At 38.9% G+C, this 20815-nt stretch overlaps 1 protein-coding gene across 2 annotated transcripts in view; it reads right to left on the minus strand.

The window, feature by feature from the left end:
* Window positions 1-17188, minus strand: part of LOC134530335 (uncharacterized) — a 66637-nt gene extending 49449 nt beyond the window's left edge. Inside the window, exon 1 of one of the 2 annotated variants that reach the window (XM_063365075.1) lies at window positions 17107-17188. The gene's annotated coding sequence lies outside the window, so the exon portion shown is untranslated. Of the gene's footprint in view, window positions 1-8128; window positions 8319-17106 lie in introns of those variants that run through there. The other variant, XM_063365073.1, reaches the window with a different exon arrangement.
* Window positions 17189-20815: the final 3627 nt, after the last annotated feature.

The raw sequence follows: 20815 nt of genomic DNA on the forward strand, positions 1-20815 counted from the left end.
TCCCCTCCCAAACTGCAGAAAAAAAAATTGATGTGAAATATCTTAGCTCTCGGTAAACGGTATTTTGTGAATGGAACGGAAGTCAATTGGAACGAGAAAAAAAATATTGTTTAAACCCCGGTGCTGCCATCTGTGGCGGATGGCGCGAACCGAAGTTCACACAATCACAGAGAAACTTTACAGCATTAACGGTTTAACCAATTTTAACAAGACGGGCAGTGTTTTAATAAAAAAAATTCCTTGTTGAAAATCAGGTCCAATGCAGGGGTTTAGTAATTTGACAAATCTTTCTTCGTTTTAATCGAAGCAGTTTAATTATATAGTTTAAAATTTCGTTCTGCAAATCGAATGATTTCGATAGTCGATGTAGCTGCTCCGGCAGGGAATTTTAGCGGCGGGTGCAGAAACTACGAGTGATTTGGGCCAAGAAATGTAATTGAAAACACAATTTGCGTGTTTATTTATCACGCTTGTCATTATTTCAAAGAATTTTGCGTTATATTTCATGCCCGATTTCTGTATTATAAGTGTATTTGCAACATGAGAAAACACGAATTTGCTCGTTACCGAGGTTTAGATGTCTGGCGAGTAAATAATTTACGTTCCATTCCATCGGGCATAATGTTTTCTCCATACACTTCACTGATCTGATGATTAATTTCAGCTGCTTTCGCACCTTTAGCACTAAGAAAACCAATCACAGCGCGTATTTCACAGTCGGTGGGATACTCAATCGGCGGAATGTTTCCTCGATGGCGTCTGTGGCTTGCAGACAGATGCAGGCACACAGTCCGCATGCAGCGCCGCAGCGGCTGAACAGAGCGCGGGGCTCTATACAAGCCCGGACGCCGGCCTCCGCGAGAGTTCCGGGGCGGCGGAGTTCCGAGCGAGGCGTCGAATGGATCCTCGGCGAAGGGAAGTACGACGGCGGCGGCGGCGGTGGTGTGTGGCGACGGAGTCCTGCGACGGAGGACCACGAGGGCTGCTGCGGCGAGAGTTGCGCCAGAGGTGCGGCCCAGCGAGGTGTGCGGTGTGTAAAAACCGAGTGACTGGGGAGTAAATATTTTCAAGTGTAATTGATTGTTAGGCATTTTTATAAGATTATTTGTTAGTGATGTAAATCTTAGCAGTCAATAAAACTGTGTAGTAATTGGGCTATCCATTTGGGAACCCAGTAGTTTTCCCACAACGATAATATTTAATAATCGTAACAATATTATATAATATTAGCGGGGGAAAAGTCAGGAAAGTGTTCATAATTATGTTCATCTGCGCGACCTCTTACAGCTCTAAAATGACACTTAATAAATATCCGGTGAGAAGATTTGAGTCTCGATTTCCCCGCTGCACCATTTGAGCTGGCGGGTCCTCGGTGGGGGGTGAGCGCTATGGCGTCACGGTCATGTGACGAGGGTCGCGGGTTCGGACCCTGACAACTCGGCAGCACTCACACTCACGAACACAGAGTCGGTAGGTCAGGTGGTTCAGACTTCTCTATGACCTTGGAAGTCCCGTCGGTTTCAGCCTCCGAGCATTGCCGTGGGATGTAATTTCGTACATCTACCATTTAACTTTACCACACTGTTTCCAAAGTCATTTAAAATTAATGTCCAATCTTACACACTTTGACTTGCGCCACAAAGTTATAAAATGTCAGGTCATATAAGGACAACCATGAGATAGAAACTTATCTTCCAGAGAGATGTGTGGAAATAATGTTGCATTTAACTATATGAGGCTGTCACCACAACCTTTTCACATTTGTATGTATTGAAAATAATCGCGTTTAATAACCACAATCAATCTATTCTGAAGGTATAAGTTATTTTCCATAGTAATACCAAAACTTTAAACATACCGCACTGCGTGGCTTAGTGCAAGAGGACGATGTGTTGCGAAACCGAAAGCAACTCGTCGACGACGGGTACTTGAGGCAACTCACGCAACTGAAAGTTTGTTTACAGACTTGGACGAGAAGGTCCCTCATGGGATGTTCTCTGCTGCTGTTAGAGGATTGCACTCTGAGATTCGTAACTGACAAGACACGTGCGCGTGTTCACACACTCTCATGCAATCAAGTTCTCGTGTACCATCGGGTACTGCGAAAACTGTAAACCATCGCACTCTCAAAAATTAACCGCGAGGTTGCGAGGAACATTGATAAATGTTCCTCATGATTCCAGAACGACACACGAGATAAATTTTTTATTTATATTTTACCTCCTTTCTACTATTTCGGTATTTTATTCTTTTTTTTAAATTACTAAGTTATTTCGTTAGTTAAAACTAAAGTTAGTATTTTGATAAATTTAAGCAACATTATTTTTGTGTAGTAATTACGCTTAGTGGCCAAGTCAGGTTTACGAAACGACTGAGAGGCTTAATATCACCACATTGACAAAAATAAACAAATCCACGGCTGTCAACCAAATGTGCAAAGTGGTGTTTTCTTAGTGAAAGTCGACAACGAAAGAGACGGCTCATCATCAACTTTTCGCCGGGAAGATGTAGGTACACCAAGTTCTGTCCCTGCCCGAACACGCCCGAATATTCACCTTCGACCAACCTCGGGTTTATTTATATATATTTATATTTCTCTGTTTATTTTAATGAAGCTATACTAACCAAACTAACCGTCCATAGTGTTTTAAAGAGTTTTAATGTAGCTAACCTAACCGACCACTTTTAATATTTGAATTTATTTTTCCTGCGCAAAAATAAAACAAATCCCGAGGTTGGCCGAAGGTGAATATTCGGGCGTGTTCGGTCTACCTCTGTCTCTTTCTCTCACTCGTTCTCCTACACCGACCAGACGATAGCTCAAGTCCAAAGCGTCCGCGCGATGTACGTGCCGGAGTTTAAAAACAAGCGGAGTTATCAAAGAACGTGATTTTCGCGCTCAGAATGAAATGTCGCCGCCGGCGCTTGGAGGAAATAACCCCACGTAGCTATTCCGTGATACCTACGTCGTTGTCCACCACAGAACGAAAACGTTTGTGGTCGACACTCGCTTCACTCGCAGAATAACAAGTGTCGACCATTTGTGCATGGGCCACTAGAACATAATTTTCTTTAATGATTCTTGCAACGAGGAAAATTTATTTAAATCGTTGTTTTAGACATACGACAAAGAAAGATGAATACACAAACACACAAAAAACAAGCCAAAATCAGCTAATGTCGAATGTTAAATGTGTATACAACATAGAGAATTCCGTGAAGGAAATAGAACACTATCACATCACAGACGATCACAGTGGAATGACAACGGCGAGACAGTTGCAACAACAACATTAAATACAGACAAAAAAAACCTTGGATAACACGGCGACACAGAGGATCCCAACGATAAACAGATAATCTGGACGGAGCAATATCAATAGTGACGCACATGTTTATTTTATTGGCCCGTGTCTGGCCGCGAGAGTTGTTAGTTTGTAATTGGTTTTGTGGTAAATTAGTTTCAGTTTTAACTAACGTTACCCATGTATTTTTTTTTATTCAATACTTTGCTGACTGATTACATATTTTATAGCTGACAAATAAAGGCTGATTCTTTTTTGTTTCCTTTTAATTGGTGTATTCATTCATGAGTGAAGTTGCTTTGTCCCAGAGTATATAATGACTGTTGTCCCAGGCATGTTCGACAAGTCTAGAAGTTTTTGAGGTTCGCCCTTCTTTATGTTGTTTTTTGTATTCTTTAATGAGCGTTGAAAGATCTCGGCCAGTTTCTCCAATGTGTGCGTATCCACATTCACTACCAGAAATGGCGTACCATCTGTTGCTCAGTGGTTATAGGTTGTCTCAGCCTTAGTTTGCAGTGTGAATTTGAACAGGCATTCACTCTCTCTTGCCAATGCAAGATAGCTGGTATTACCGCCGTCCTTGTTTCGGTGTGCTCTGTTGCCAGCTAAACGCAAAGAGCACAAAGGTTTCAGACACAAAATTACAATAATGAAAAAGGTTTTAAAACGCACTTAGAAATTAATTTTGTAAAGAAAAATGTATAATGAAAATTTTGGTAGTAAAATTTCTTGTATTTCATAAAGAGCATAACTCCTGTATACTTCAATTTTTCCTTCTAAGGGAACGTAATTGAAAGACACCATCTTGGTTTCAAAAGTTTTGTCATCAATTTTTATATCATTTAATATTTAAAAAAAAATACTTTGTTTTACCATAGTCCTTAATCAATAAAATGCTTTGTATTTTTTAGTGACAGAATGTAACAAATAGCTTCTCCTGTGAAATAAAAACTGTTGTTTAGAATTGTAAATTTTTTCTTTCAAAATGTATACAACTGTGATAATACTATCAAAATAAACTATTTTATGGTCTTAGAAAAAAAATAGTAAAACTAAAACTTATAATAATCGATGTTATACAAAATAAGAATTTTAATGGCAACAAGCTGGGTGGTACCAATCTAGCAACAGTGGGACCCATTTGCTCTGCACTGAAATCTAAGCGTGAGGCAGCCTATAGAGGCCCCGGTTTCGATTCCCAGTCGATGAAAGATATCCTTCCCGGATATAGGACTGGGTGTTGTGTTGTCCCTCAATTTCCATTCTGCGGAAGGCAGTGTCAAACCATCACAGCACCACTCTGCCAGGGGGCTGTCACTAGATGGGGCCTACGATGCGCTCGCCTATTGTACAATAACGATTCGTCTGTACCAGCGTCAGAGTGTCATTCACATTCGGAACTAAATTAAAAATATTTTTTAATCTGATTTGTAAACAAACTGCAATTTTATCTTCTTAATATAAATATTTTGACTCGTAAAAACATTTTAGTGTTGAGGAAACCATTTTACAAAGGTTTTTAAATAAAGGTGCAAATCAACAAAGGTTATAATTCCTCGTTTTCTTTTTTAAATCGCACTCATCAAAAGATCGTTGTATTTTGCACATAACATAATAAATAGGATGCATACGCATTAAAAAATTCGTAGCGCCTCAAATGTAAATGTTTATGCCTTAATACCAACATATGTGTTAATTTTTGTGCACCCGTGTGTGTTTGAATGTAACAGTTGATTCTTTGACGCACTCATTCATTCATTACACATTACTATTTGCTTATCTGCTGTATTTATAGCTACCATTTCAAATAAAGCCATTTTGTGTGAATTGCATTAGATGGACATTGATGTAAATTAATATAGCGATTTTAGGAGCCAAATATGGTTATTAATTGTGAAACAACTAGGATAACCTAACATTCTCTAAGACCATCAAAGAAGAAAACCTTTAGTCTTAAATAAAATCTTAAGAAAATCTTTTTTTTTTTGTAACGAATATCAAGACACGGAAATAGAAACGAGAATATATTTTATTCAAACGCTTTAAGTGTATTCAAGACTTAGATCCTGAACCCGAGCAATTCTGAAACGACCATAGATCCCGATATCATTCGGGACATAACTGAATTTCTTTGGTGTTATGCTGTGTGGTTGGTAGTGTCAGAATAGTTAGTGGTCGATAACAGAAAAAAAAAAAAAAGGAATCGTGTTTAACATGGGAGTGAAATCTCTGTTTACGTCTATGCTCTTTGCAACCTGCCGTGAACACCCCAATTGCGCCGCAGCCCTCACCACCGTGGTGCTCAGAAGTGGTGCTCTGGTGCTCGGGGACCACCATCACCGCAAATATCCGTCATCACCACCACGAGATGCACATCCTTCTGTCCTGCGCGTGCTACCTGTCTCGGTGGAGTAGTGGCTACCTGGCTAGCACAGCCGCGTGTTCCTCTGTATTTGAATATTTTACCCATTGTTGTTGTTGAAAGTGTGCCTATTAATAATTTTATCAAATGACTGAAAGCCAGTAATGGTCTCTTACCTCGAGCACACGTTTACAAGTCGTCCCCACAAGGCCATCTCAAAGTGATGCGGGTACCAGCTCGACCGCCATAACAAAGCAGGCACATGCAATATATAAACATGACGTAACAAACAATTTAAAACGAATTTAAAAAAAAACTCAAAATATAAACCCGAAAAGGAAGGACGATACAAAAGTATAAAATATATACAAAAGTATACCGTGGACATTGAAGATGTTTGAAAATTCTGTCAACACTCATATATTGTACGCCCGATTAATGTCAGAACCACACATATTTTGTTTAAATATGTTTAATTTTTTTCATCGTGTTTAATTGAATGAATTTGCAAACGAATTAATATTTTTAATGAAAAAAAACAACACATGTATAATAGTACATATATCATAACCTAATACAGTGACGTTTTCTTGGATGCATAATTTATACTGTCTACTTAAAAGTAAAAATAAATCAACACACTATTAGCATAAAGTTTAACAATGTGACATAACAGTAATATTTTTTGTGAAATCAACAGTGTAAAATAGTTTACAAATTAGGCTACTCATATTTTTTTCGCGAATCTTGTAACATTGCATACATATTAAATTCTAGAACTTTCTAATTGCTTAAATCGTACGTTACACGCACAGTAAAAATAAGTTGATCAGCACAATAACCAGAGACGCGGTGGTCGAGTGGTTATAACTCGTGCCTCCTACCAAGGCGACCGGGGTTCGAACCCGGATTTTTCTCGGGGCGCTTCCGATTCCCCCACCAATTCATTCCGTCGTTGCTCCATACCCAATATCATCTCTCCTTTACATTTATCGGTACAAAACCCACGTAAAATATAACTCCAAGGAGAATGTCTCGGACCACAGCGCTGTGGACATATGGCACTACGCCAATGTGATCGGGGTTTGGATCATCAACCAATGACGCACAAGCTGCGCAATAACATATTTTTAGGTCCAATACTAAAAGGCTTATTTTCCCACTGTACACTGTGTCCAACATAAGGTGTTCTTTTTTTGACAGATGCTTCAGCCAACAAACAGGGACATAAGAGTAGAGCAACCAAGGACCCGGTAACAAAACAGTATGCCGGGCCTCCTTCCCTCTTATTAAATGTAAAAATTAAAAAAAAAACTACAATTAAAAAAAAATCCAAAGACTAAACGTTACCGTGGACATAATTGTAAATGTGATATGCGCGTATCGCATTACTTGTAAGGTTTGATATGACTTTTATTAACAACAAAATTGTAATTTTCCATATTTTTTTTTCTATCAGGGTAAAAGAAAGCATTGAAAAAAATTCTCGAATCTCAACCAGTCCCTCCCCTAAATCTTTTATGGCCTCCCTGTCGCCGGGCCTGACGAACATTCAAGCTTAAACAGCTCTGAACATTGTAACGCAATAAACCAAACACAGATTCACGTAGCACCAGACTAAATAATCATGTTAATTCTTTTTTTAAAAGAATATTCATAAGTCTGTATGTACATTGAAACACCTGCCAAGAAATGACGACCTTATCTCGAACAACGTGTGCGTCAATGAGTACCCGAACAGTTGGCGCATTGTTAAGCTTATACAATCAACGCCACTCTGGTAGGTACGAATTTAAAAGTATGAAATGTTTTTAACTAGTAAATTTAATTGTGTAATGCACAATCGCGCGTATCTGTAAAGTAAACAACATTTGTAAACAAACGCAGGTAAAAGTTTCGTATCGCATAAACAAGCCCATCCCTTGATCCTGAATACATCAAACCTGTGGTACATGATACTTGTTGTTTTAATTTAGTACATCGAAAGATCCTGAATTTAACAAAAAAAAAAAAGTGATGCAACAATGAATTATTGTTTTATCAGATCAAATAAAAATCCGTAAATGAATTTTTTTTTACTTTCATAACATTGTTTGTATCGTAATGTTTTTGTGTTATGTCCCAGGAACTTTCGACGTATTCTGTTAAACCAACAAGCATCATGTACCACAGGATCATACAATCAGGATCAAGGGACAAACTTGGATGAATGGGTAATCGTTTATATCAGCTGATTTTGGCAGTTTGTATTGACAAACCATACACAGAAGTCAAGAACTGGCATATATCGACTTTCTATGTGATATGGATAGAATTTATTTTTGCCAATGGAAAACGTGGCGGACGTTGTCGATATATATTTTTTCCATCAATATCTCATTAAGGAAAAAAAAAACAAGGTCTCCACTCAACGCAAGCCTTCTATAATCGCAATGAAGAACAAAATGCCATGGATGATTACCTTGTCATCGGTTGCGCCGAAAGGCCCGGTCGGAAGCGGCTGCAGACACGTTCCGTCGACACCGCAGTCGCCGCCACACCGCACAAACACGAGACTCGCGCCAACAACGCGGCGCCGACTGCTGACTGCTGCTGCGCGCGGGCGGCCACAGCGTCGGGCGACTGCAGCGCCGCGTCGCTCGGCGGCGGCTGCGCGAACTGACGTTCGTCCTCCGCCCGCCCACACGCGTCCCCGTCCTGGCTCCGCCGCTCACAAATTGCTCTCTTCCGTGCGGCAAACCACGACTGTACCCAGCACTAAGGTAGCGTTTATTTTCCTACTGACAACTCCGAGGTTACTGGCCAGCAAAAAACCGTTAGGGGAACTACCTTAGCCGGGATGAAGGTTGACGCTCGTCCGTGATTAAAGCTTCTTACAGTAGAAAGGAAAATGCGGTTTTGAGAACAGGTGCAAGAAGTGGAAAACCGTAGATTTGAGTACAGGCGCGGGTAGTGGGAAAATGTATGTTTGAGGACAGGCAGTGAAGTAATAGACCACCATTTTGGATCACCTTGATCCCGGCAAATATCTTGGATGCCCTTGATCATGGCCGTCAACTTGGATGTCTTTGACCCCAGGCAGAGCGTTGCGGATCGGTGATGCTATGGTGCATATCTTTCAATTGGTACAGATTTAATTTAGGCTGCCCCACCTGTCCCTGAGTCTCGTGATACCAATTTGTACGCCATGGACTGCGCACGTTCACCTTGTCAGTTAACGATAAACGATACAAGGTACTGATGGTTAAGTTATATGTATTTTTATCCATTGTTTTATGATGTTGTTCTCAAATGCTAGCCGTTTTTAATTTGAAGAGGGAAACTGTCCAAAATATTCCTGCCCACAAAAATAAAGGCTAAAGTCGGGTTTTACTTCGCTCGTTTACACACAGAAAAGTATTAATGCGATATGACTTCCGAAATCATAGTGGGCTCCGTACCACTCATGTAACGACTAAGCCACGCTGAGGATTGGGATCGAACTAGCCACCGTGGGCTTAAAGTAAACCGAGGGTCGGGGGTCGCTCACTTCTACCAATGGGGCCTTTACTCGTCATGAAGAAAATGGTTAACGTATGTTTACGGGCTCGCAAAGTCAGGAGTATGTCTGTGTTAGTAAGGCGGGATGATAAGCACTACGCTCGCTGGTGCTCAGCGCGGTGTCGCCTCTAAGCGCAAGGCTGTGAACTTGCGCTCAGTCTTCTCGTCGTGCATGGGGCAACTACGATATTTGAGAGGTAAACATAACATTACATTGCGAAGAAATAAAGATGAAAGAGAATTGCGAGTCCCCTAAGTACTTTCAAGAATCTGTACCGGATGTTTCATGACTAAAAGTTGCTATGAACACACGCGTTTTAGCCATTACCACTTTTATAAAAATACAGTTCAAAAACTAAATCCGAAAACGGAACTCCTCAACCGCTCTCAGCGCGTTATTAAATGCTTTTCGTATACAGACACCACTCGTGTATTTTGAGGAGTGTTTAAATTTCGTGTTGTGTTTTTCTGAAGCTCTGCACACTGTATGTGTGCCCAGGTGGGCGGAGCCCTAAATGTGGAAGACCTATACTTAAAACCACCTGGGGCATGGAAAGAAAACCACAGGTGAAGGATTTTACGACGCGCAGTTATTTGCACTCTCCACGAATACTTTTAGGGCGTTTATTGAAGTTTCGTGACCACACACTGTTTTGACTTCTGTTTGCGAACCGTCAGTTGCGTTACTCACGCTGAAACGTTTCGAAACCGGACCTCGACAGCACCACGGCCTGGACTGATGGTGTTTGCAAACTCGCAGCACAGTTTTGAGGTGTCAGCTTCATGGTACAACAACTGAACATGAAACTTCAAACCTGCTGTGTAAGCTGGTCGACCACAATCATACAGTTCGAGTTTGGAATAAAATATTTTGTAGAGATAAACGTCCATTTTAACTAAAACACACTTGACTTTAACTTCATTTAATTTCAAATAGAATGTAAGGAAGATAGCTCATATATATATATAACACTTCACACTTCAAAAATCCCCTTGATCGATAAAACAAAATAATCAGCATGTAACTGGAACGATAAAACTAAACAATAAAGTACATAATAGAGGTTCATAATAATGGTAACGAAAAAACTGAAAAAAAAAACAGTCTTCGATATGTCTATTTACTTTATTCGTTACTACAAACCCCCCCCCCCCATCTTCGCCATTGAGTGCCCCTCTCCTGAGCGTTGCACTTTCCGTTACGCTCTGATGAGTCATCTCCTAGACTTACCCTACCGGATGAATAAAGTTTCACTTAAAAACACTTCCGTTCACGTATCACTTTTAAACTACTTCTTGGTTTTTGGGTCGAGACCGCGTCCGAGGAAATGAATAATGTGCCTGACGTTTAGGCGGGCCATGCTGCAGTCATTATCAAGGGAAGCCTAAGATGTAGGTACATCAAGTTCTGTCCCTGCCCGAACACGCCCGAATATTCACCTTCGGCCAACCTCGGGTTTATTTATATATATTTATATTTCTCTGTTTATTTTAATGTAGCTATACTAACCTAACTAACCGTCCATAGTGTTTTAAAGTGTTTTAATGTAGATAACCTAACCAACCACTTTTAATATTTTAATTAATTTTTCCTGTGCAAAAATAAAACAAATCCCGAGGTTGGCCGCAGGTGAATATTTGGGCGTGTTCGGGCAGGGACAGAACTTGATGGACATCTTAGGCTTTTCCATTATCAATGGCGATGAACAGCAGGAGGCATCATACTGCCATCCGGGCACAAGTGTGACGAGACCATGTACCGAAGCTCCTATAACTCGCTCAGTGCACTGTGTTTCAAGATGCAGCCCACACTTCAGGAAAATCACCTGGATCAACAGACGTGTTGCGTGTTGTGAAGGACGGTTTGGCAAACGGGGCTGAATTTGTGCCTTAAGGTGTATTTAGTAGTGTAATGCTAAATTTTTATTACGTGTTGGTGTACGATGGTGGAAGAAAGGATACTCCCCACCATTCAGATCAGCTAACTGGCGTGTTGCTAAGTGTCGTGTTGTCTTAACTATTTTAGCCTTGTAATTGTACTGTGACTCAAAGTGATGAGTTAAACTCGGGTGTGGTATGAAGGGTAAAGTTCCAAGGCCGCTCGCGAAAGTCTGGTACTTTCAGTGTTTTGGCAAAAAAAAAAAAATGTTTATATAGAGAAATTCACAGCCGATCTGCAATTGGTCCCGTTGAGCGGCCGTGATGGAATTATGGTCTGACCAATCAGGATTAAGCTGGATACAAGCTCAGTTTATCCAGTTATGTAGGAGAGAAAATAGCTGCTGATTCCGCTCACAGGCATCAGTTACAGCTCAGGTGTGAATAGCCCCATATAAATGTTTTGACACAACACCAAGCCAAAAAGTTGTCAAAACTTCTCGCCACGAAAGCCTATGATCGACATTTATAACTTGTTAATGGGAAAAGTTAACTACCGCAACCAATAAAACATAGGTAATACATTCATGCAACTGATTCCCTGTGGTTGCTACCCCCTGATTAAGGTATCCTCGACCTTTGGCAACACAACCAAAAAATAAACTTTTCCCGACAACACCTCATCCCGCTACCGCATATGAATTCCACTATTCCTAATAATTTTGATTCAACTTAGATGGTAAATAAATCGATTTATTCGCGGTCATTTCATTTTTAATGCATCGCAAGTTGGATAGTACGCGAAATGTTTGACGATATACAGGTATGTATTTTTCAATACAAATAATTCAGTTCATCTGCCCTTCAATGCTTTTTTGTGTTCTAACACTACGTTATTAAAGTAAATATGTATAGTTAAAACTAATCTGTCGGTTTAGCGCGCCACCAAATGCGGCTCCCGTGGCACAAAGCCCCGTCTGCCCCCCTCTTGATACGTCCGTGCCCCCCGACATCCAAAACATAGCGACCGAGTACGCTACTCAGGGAACCACACATAACTTAGAAAGTCACAACTTAGAACTGTCATAACTTAGAAAACTTGGAAAAATCCACGTAACTTAGAAACACACAACTTAAAACGATCATAACTTAGAAACACACAACTTAGAAACGTCATAATGCAGAAAGTAATAACTTATAATTATCACAACTTAGAAACACACACTTAGAACTGTCAACTTAGAAACACGCAACGCAGAACAACACAACTTAGAAACGTCATAACGTATAAAGTCATAACTTAGAACTATTACAACTTAGAAACACGCAACGTAGAACTGTCACAACTTAGAAACACGCAACGCAGAACCACACAACTTAGAAACGTCATAACGTAGAAAATAATAACTTATAAACACACAACTTAGAACTGTCACAACTTAGAAAATTCTAGTTATGTGTTCATAAGTTATGTGTTCATAAGTTGTGTGTTTCTAAGTTGTGTGTTTCTAAGTTGTGTGTTTCTAAGTTGTGTGTTTCTAAGTTGTGTGTTTCTAAGTTGTGTGTTTCTAAGTTGTGTGTTTCTAAGTTGTGTGTTTCTAAGTTGTGTGTTTCTAAGTTGTGTGTTTCTAAGTTGTGTGTTTCTCAGTTTTGACAGCACCAGCGCTACTCACCCTTCTGCATATTGCCTATAATCAGGAACCAAACCCTCGGCGACGTCACGCTACACCACCGTTTGTATGTTGTATGCGCGTTAACCCCTTTCAGTTGGTTCCGTACCATCGTATTTATATAAATTCATCGGAGTGATTTCCGTAATAAAATGCATACTGAAGATCTTAAATTTTTGCTCGAAGATTCCAACAAACTCTACCAGACGATGTAAAGCGTGCGAGAATCATAATGGTAGCATATTTTGCTGTAATGTCAGTTTTAGACGCAGTTTAAATGTCCTTTCGTATGAAGGTTCGTATCAGTTAGGGTATGCTTGAGACACAAACAGTCTTGAATGTTTACTCCTCACCATAAAACAGTCAATAAACCTTTACATGACAAGGTACGTGGACTTCACCGCTGGCCGTAAAAGTTAGTTTGCGTGAAAACAGACACCAAAAGCATTTCTTTGAACGGCGTGCACTACGAAATGTAATCGTGCTTTTTATTTCAAAGGGCAAGCGAGACATTAAATTCTTAGCCGCAAATAAATCAAACGTATAAAAATATCGGTGAATAGATTAAATAAAACAAGTGGTCAGAGTTATTTTTTTTATATTTTGAACGGGAAAGTGATATAACATTGTCATTGAAAAATCATTAACACGATGGTTGTATATACCGGGTGAATCACCTCAAACTGGCACCGTAAATATTTACGAAATGAAAGGTGCTATGATTGAAGTTTAGACAAGAGTGCACAATTGCAGCTCATATACGGATTCTAATAATTATTAGATTGTGTATTTCTTTAAAAATGTTTAGATTTTCAAATATAAAAATACCTACTAACATAACGAATTAAAAAAAAAACTGGAAAAAATGTGAATGTAAGTGGTATATTTTGCAGGATTCTAGTGCAAGTAGTTCACAAAATATTAATATTAACATTTTGCACATTAATATTAACATTTTACAGTTGTCTGCTCCAGTTAACTGATTATTTAATAGTAAGTATATATTTTTTGTTCTAATTCGCGAGAAAACTCATTTTACTTTTTGTACGTTTGAACTTTTACTGTGCCAGTTTTATATTTCTTACTCAGATTTCACAGAATTAGTTTATTTATAGTATTTATAGTATATTTATTAGTATTTCGGAAGAGAATGCTGGAAAACATACATACACATAATACGTTTAAATTAAAGTTTTTTTCTTGGTTTTTTTCTACCAGCAACCTTGCATGTTATTGGTAAAACTAACTAGTTACACTGTTGAAAGATCAAGAGTTGGATTCAGGTCGGTTGCAATTAGGGAGATTTTTCTCTAACGATTTTCCTTCCCCATTTCAACATAATGTAGATTTTAAACGGACAAATTGCCTTGCCTCTCACCCAAAATCGGGTTAGAATATTGTGACTAGACAAAATTATAAAAAAATATTTTTCCTGGTAGATTTCCCACACGCTGTAAACACTAAACCACGACAGACGCGATGCGAAGGACACGATGCGATAAAAAAATATCGCGTTATTGTGCACATGATAAGACATAAAATGTTTCTTGACATTACATTCTCAATACACATATGACTACTATAGAAGTTAACAAGTTTGTCGTAATGGACCCGTTTGAGAGAAAATCAGCTTAATCAAAATTTAGTACGTAAACGTACTGAAATTATTCACAAACGAATTTATAAAACAAAACTTTGAAGATACACATAATGATGGTTGTATTACCAACCCGCCCCGGCTGTGCAGGATGCGTTCCACTAATGTGGCGTCATTTAGATTTAATAATTAAGTACTTACAAGAATAGTTCTCGTGTCCGGTGTTTTCACAATATTGATCTAAATTAATCGTCTAATGTTACTTACATGTTTAATTGGATAAGGATTAATACTCTGTCGGTCAAAATATCTTCGCAAATACCACATTAATTTTTAATGACACGTGGAAGTTAAACCTTGTTACTGTGTGTCATCCTTAGAAGATATACATTTAAATCGTAGACTTTCCTGTAGGCCCTTTTAGGAAACTTCTTTAGTACATTAATTTGGTGTATCAATCACGTATAAGTCGGCGTAAGCCATGTAAGCTCCTTAAAAGTGTCTTTTTACGACTTAATTACAAAACATCGAGATTTATCATTTTAATATTAATGTATTGCACACATAAACCTTCCGGAATAAATCATCTAAATTATGGTGAAAACGGAATAAGTCGATTATGTAGTTTAGAAGAAGTAAGGGAACAAACAGACGTGGATAGCGATTTTTGTTTTATACTATTTAGAGAAGAGATGCACTAGTTCAACCATTCTGACGCTCAACTCAGGAAAATCCCGCCTGCAACGCGATGGAAACAAAAAAAAAATTCTTTGTGATCGGAAAGTCTGTCGCGTCAGCAAATTTTTCCCACAGACGTGCCGGACGTGATGATCGGAAAATTATTTTATTCACGTCACGTCCAATTGCGTCTCATACAACGCAGATACGAGATATTAAGGGGCTATCATCCTAAACTACTTTGCATCTAATATTTCATGTTTTTGCTTACAATTTTAAATACATGTATGATACAACCACATTTAACTGTCCTAAAAATGTGCTTATTTAAGAATTTTTATGAACTTAAAGGCAAATAATTGTCAGTCCTAGCATGTAGGTACTGAACACATGAAATAATGTGGTTTTACAGTTTTGGATAATCCGTTCATATGTAGCCCTCACATAAAAAAATAATAATATTTTTTTTTTTAGTAGCCTATATCATTCATAAATAAATAATAATTAGGGTTTTCGAAAAAATTTTCAGTGTTTTGGAAAAACTTAATTTTTATTGATTTATGAATGATATACCAAAAATTGTTTTTATACGAAGGCTACATACGAACGGTTAATTCAAAACTGTAAAACCACATTATTTCATGTGTTCAGTACATGCCAGGGATAACATAAAATGTTGCCTTTAAGTTCGTAAAAAATATTAAATAAAGATTTTTTGACGTGACAACGTCTAATAAATCGATGAACGCCGGCTGCACGCACGAAAAAGTGTCCCGTAACGCACATTGTCCCACTACATATGTGGCCCGTTACGCTCATTGTACGCATGCGCTGTATCTCTCTTCCACTCGATTGGAACAACAATCGATTTGACTTTTCAATCATGTTTTCGTCGTTTGAATTATTAATATTATATAATTTAACGATCGTCCACCGATTTTCAGCACAATCGGTACGGTTATTTAAAAGAAATGTTGAATTTTAAAATACGTTTTTAACGATCAATAGTGTTTTACAGTTACACATAATAATTCAAATAACACCCGGGATCTTTTGCACAATGTTTTAAAAAATATTGTAACACATTATAAATAAGTTTGGTGTATTTGGGATACGTATTTGTTATAAAATCGTATTATAAAAACGAAATATTATTCCCCTACGGTGCTGTCATCTACGGTGACAGACGCGAACCGAACGAATCGTGCTCTCTATCAGCTGCAACGGGAACCTGGCTATCTATCCACTTCCGCGGCAACCAGGCACTCGTTAATACATATTTTCCTTTGTTTATCGCGAGGGGCGTTATTATTAATCAATTATAAATAAAATTTCGTGCCCGGGGCTACAATTGCATATCATTTTGAGCACTGGAAGACATAAAAATGTAAAATCTTCTCGACGAATTTTAATCTGTGGTTTTGATTGCTTATTACAATAACAATTTCGGCAGTAAAGGTTAATTATTCTTGCATTTACAAAATCTGATTACTGGTATAATTTCAAGTATTTATTCTTTTATTATTTAAAAAAGTAGCATCTGTCGGCGAGTGCAGTAATAATAGGTTATGTTACAATTGACTAAAAAATTATGGTGATTCATATAATTGATGATATATATTTGATTACAGTTTATTTATATGAAAACTTGTTCATAATTATATTTAAACTTTATAGCTAAACACCAGTTTTTAAAATTAATTACAAGTGAACTGAACTGTTAATTATTCTTGCATTTTAAAAATCTGATTACTAGTATAATTTCAAGTATTTATTATTTTATTATTAAAATAAAAATGATTCAATTTTATTCATAAAAGTATGCAATCATTTCATCAATGTTTTGTTATGACGTTGTCACGTTAAACTATCGTCCGTAAACCGACTTTACAGACAACCAATTTTTATAAATAATAAAATATGGTTATAATAATAATATTTAAAATCATGTATAAAAACACGAAATACTATAAGAATATCATTTAGTATACTACCCCCTTAAAGAAAAAAGCTTTTGGTTTCGAAGCGGAGTGAAATGTTTATACTGGAAAGGAGCATTGCTCCAGACGTACTTACAGCAGACATGGTCGATCTCTTGTTTTCTCGCTTGGAATGGACGACGAAAACTCGGCGCGTCTGTACGTCACGCCAAGCAGTCCGGCACTGATACTTCCCCCTTGCTCATGCCGTAGAATAACGTATCACATTATCACGCAGCTGCGGATTAAGGTTGTCTTGATCCCGGGATAAACGTGCGTGTTATGCGACGGGACACGAGCTCGGGAGATTATAGAGGCCAATACAACCGATACACATGTGCAATAAGGGAAGCTTCTGACAGCAGGTGCTGTACTTTTCAGTGGCATGCTCCAGAGGGTGGCCATTCCACGGGGAGCAGTGAGACAGTTCTTCCAGTTTCGATACAGATTATCGAAATTTGGGTAAAATAAATACAACTTTACAAGCCATTGCGTACACTATTTACTATATTTTGAATTGAAGATAAAGTATTTTCTTTAACTTATTTTCAACTTCATGCAGTGTTCATGTTGTTATCAAGCCTACTTTCAAATATGAAAATGTATTTTTTAATTTTTTTTTCTTATATAACGTGTTTTATTAAGCAAGATGTTGGGAATTCGAAGACGGAAACGTGTAGTGGTAATAGTGACTGCAATGCTTTCTTCGAGAGGTCTCATGTTGTCATGGTTTTATTTAATCTTCCATTATAATATTAGCTAAATGAAACATATAATAGCTATAACAATAACCTGCAGGGCTGCTACTCCACGAGCTAACGAAAAATTTGTCAGTTTTCTCATACAGCATACGGCGAGGATCACGGGCTCGGAAACCACTTCAAACTTGGCGGTCCTGTTTCCTAATACAAGTCCCTGCCTAGTCAGGGGTGTATTTGTGTTAGTGAGGTGGGATGATAAGTGCAACATTCGCTGGTGCTTCTAGCGCGGTGTCGCCTCTAAGCGCAAGGCTGTGCACTGGTGCGCAGTCTTCTCGTCGTGCACAGGGCAACTGTGATATTTTAGCGGTAACCATAAGGCGGATAAATGAAGATAAAGGTGTAATAAAGTCCCTTGAGAACTTTAAACATCTGTACAAAGTGTTTCGTTTATATAAATTACTATAAAAACACGCATTTTTGCCATTTTGACTCTTCTAAAAATATAGCTTCTAAACAAAACCCGAAAACAGGACTAATCATCCGCCCACAACGCACTCTAAAATGTTTTTCATTAACAGACACCACTAGGATGTCTTGAGCAGTTTTCAAAATGTGTGTCTTTTTCTGAAGCTCTGCACACCGTATGTGCACCTAGGTAGGCGGAGGCCGTAAGCACGTTTGCATCGCCGTTCGACGTAATACCCTATCAAACGTACATTCTTCAGCATTCCCGATGCCAGCCTTACCAATGCGGGATGTTGGTCATCCTGAAACATCACGCCCATGTGATGCGAGTGTTGTGGCGCGAATGAGCTTATATGGGGTGGGTTCGATTCCCGGGAAGATCAAACCTGGATTTTCATGCAAGTGGGAAACGTAACGGATGTTGCAACGAGGCAAGGGCTTTCCACACACATGCATTCCATCAGTGCTTCATCCTCGTGTCATCGCCTCTCATCATCTCTAATGACCCCAAATTTAAGACACATTAGGACCTAATTCATTCTCTATTCAATTCAGTAACACAGAGATTAAAGCCCACTAAAACCTTGAAAGTTCCAACTAGTCAGGGGTGTATTTGTGTTAGTGAGGCGGAATGATAAGTGCGACGCTTGTTGGTCTCTGGTGTAGTATCTAAGCTTAATGCTCTGAACTAGTGCGCAGTCTTCTCGTCGTGCATAGGCAGATATGAGATTTGAGCGGTGAACATAACAATTATATTGCGGAAAAATGAAGATAAAGGGTGTAATTCAAGTCCCTTGAGTGCTTTCAGGATGTTTCATCCCTAAAATCATTCTGAAAACTCACGTTTTAGCCATTTTCACACTTCTAAAAATACTCTTTAAAAACGAAATACGTAAAAAGAACTATTCACCCGCCCTCAGCGTATTTTAAAATGCTTTTCGTCAACAGACACCACTCTGATATCTTAATCTGATTTTAAATTGCGTGGTTTCTTCTGAAGCTCTACACACCGCGTGTGTGTGCGAGCGCAGGTAGGCGAGGTCCCCCAGCCTCTGTAAACAAACTGTGAATTGCAAAATACAATTTTTTATTTGGTTCTCTTAACTTGGGCTTAACATCTCGTCAACAGTGACGTCATTATACACACAGTTCAAGGAAACTGGAGAAGGAACGAGACATGACATGCAGTAAGGAACCACCCCATCGTTTGCCTGGTGATCTCGGGAAACCGTGGAAAACTGATAACCTTGCCCCTGAGGAAGGTAAAAAAGTCATTGCTTTTCTACGAAACAACCACGATGTGTTCCCTCTGGGGAATACTGACCTTGGAAGAACGAACCTAAAATACCATTGCATTAACACAGGCAACGAAGAACCAATATGGCAGGCACCACGGCTGCTACCTTTAGCAAAGCAAGAGCAGGTTGTGAAGATGATTACAGGTAGGGCCATCTGCGAGTCCCTGGACATCCAGTCATTCTGATGGCAAACAAGTTCTGTGTTGACTACCGGAATCTGAATAAAATCATCAAAAAAGGACAGCAAACCCCTTTTTTGTATCGACGCACTTGCTGGCACTAGATGGTTCTCGACACTGGACTTGAAGAACTGCTACTGGCAAATGGAGCTTCACCCAGGGGACAAGGAGACTGCTCTCTCAACTGGATGTGGATTGTTCTACTTCGCTATGCTATCATTTGGATTATGTAATGATTCTGCAACTTTTGAAAGAATGGTGGAGCATGTGCAGCATGGCTTGATTTGGAAAACATGTCAGACTGAATTCGAACCCAGGTATTCTGAAATGCGAGCCCAGTGTTTTACCCTTGTCACTGAGCTCTGGAGCCTCGGATACAGAATATATCAGACCCGACAACAGCTCTTCTCCTGCTATTATTTAGCCCCGGTTCCCCTTTCCCCATTTCTGTAACACTTAGCTTCTTGTTCACCTGATATTACCACTACTCAGCACTTACTACCACCATCATATTTTCTTCTCTGAGCCCGTCTACAATAGTCCGAACCTGTGCGTGGTCCGTGTCCTTATCCGAATGTGAGTGACGTCACATTGTCTCACCGAAAACTGCCCTGTCCACAATTGCGATGTCCGAATGTATTGATTTCTAAAGTTGTCACCAGAGCGCAGTAAATGTGCCAAAACAAATGTTTTTGTTTATTGTTGTTCTTCACACATCCTTTGTAATTATTTTTATGTAGGCCCTACTATCTTTACCCCCTCATTTTTTTACCTTCACTTTTGTTTTTTATTCTTTATCATTTCCATCACAACTCTGATATGCTAACCCTTCCCCTCAAACGTAAATTATGTATAAACCTACACCATTTCTCAAGGTTCAATATTTGTTGTTTTGCCTTACTTTTATTCGTTTTCTTGCTCATTCATACCTGGTTCGCCTCGGCTTCCCTTTCCCCTCCCATAACCATCTCATATTACTACTATTTTCTATGTAAATACTATGTTGTGCATGTCCTGGCCCTTTTTTACTTTATGCACCCAACCCTTCATTTGCTTCAGTCTTGCTTCCCAGTTATGTACCTACTCTTTTCCCAGCTCTTTAAAAATCTTTTATTTTGTTACTGCCTCTATCCTTCTCACACTTTTATTCTCAATTTCTACCT

This window comes from Bacillus rossius, chromosome 3 (genome assembly GCF_032445375.1).
Source record: "Bacillus rossius redtenbacheri isolate Brsri chromosome 3, Brsri_v3, whole genome shotgun sequence".
Taxonomy (NCBI): Eukaryota; Metazoa; Arthropoda; class Insecta; order Phasmatodea; family Bacillidae; genus Bacillus; species Bacillus rossius.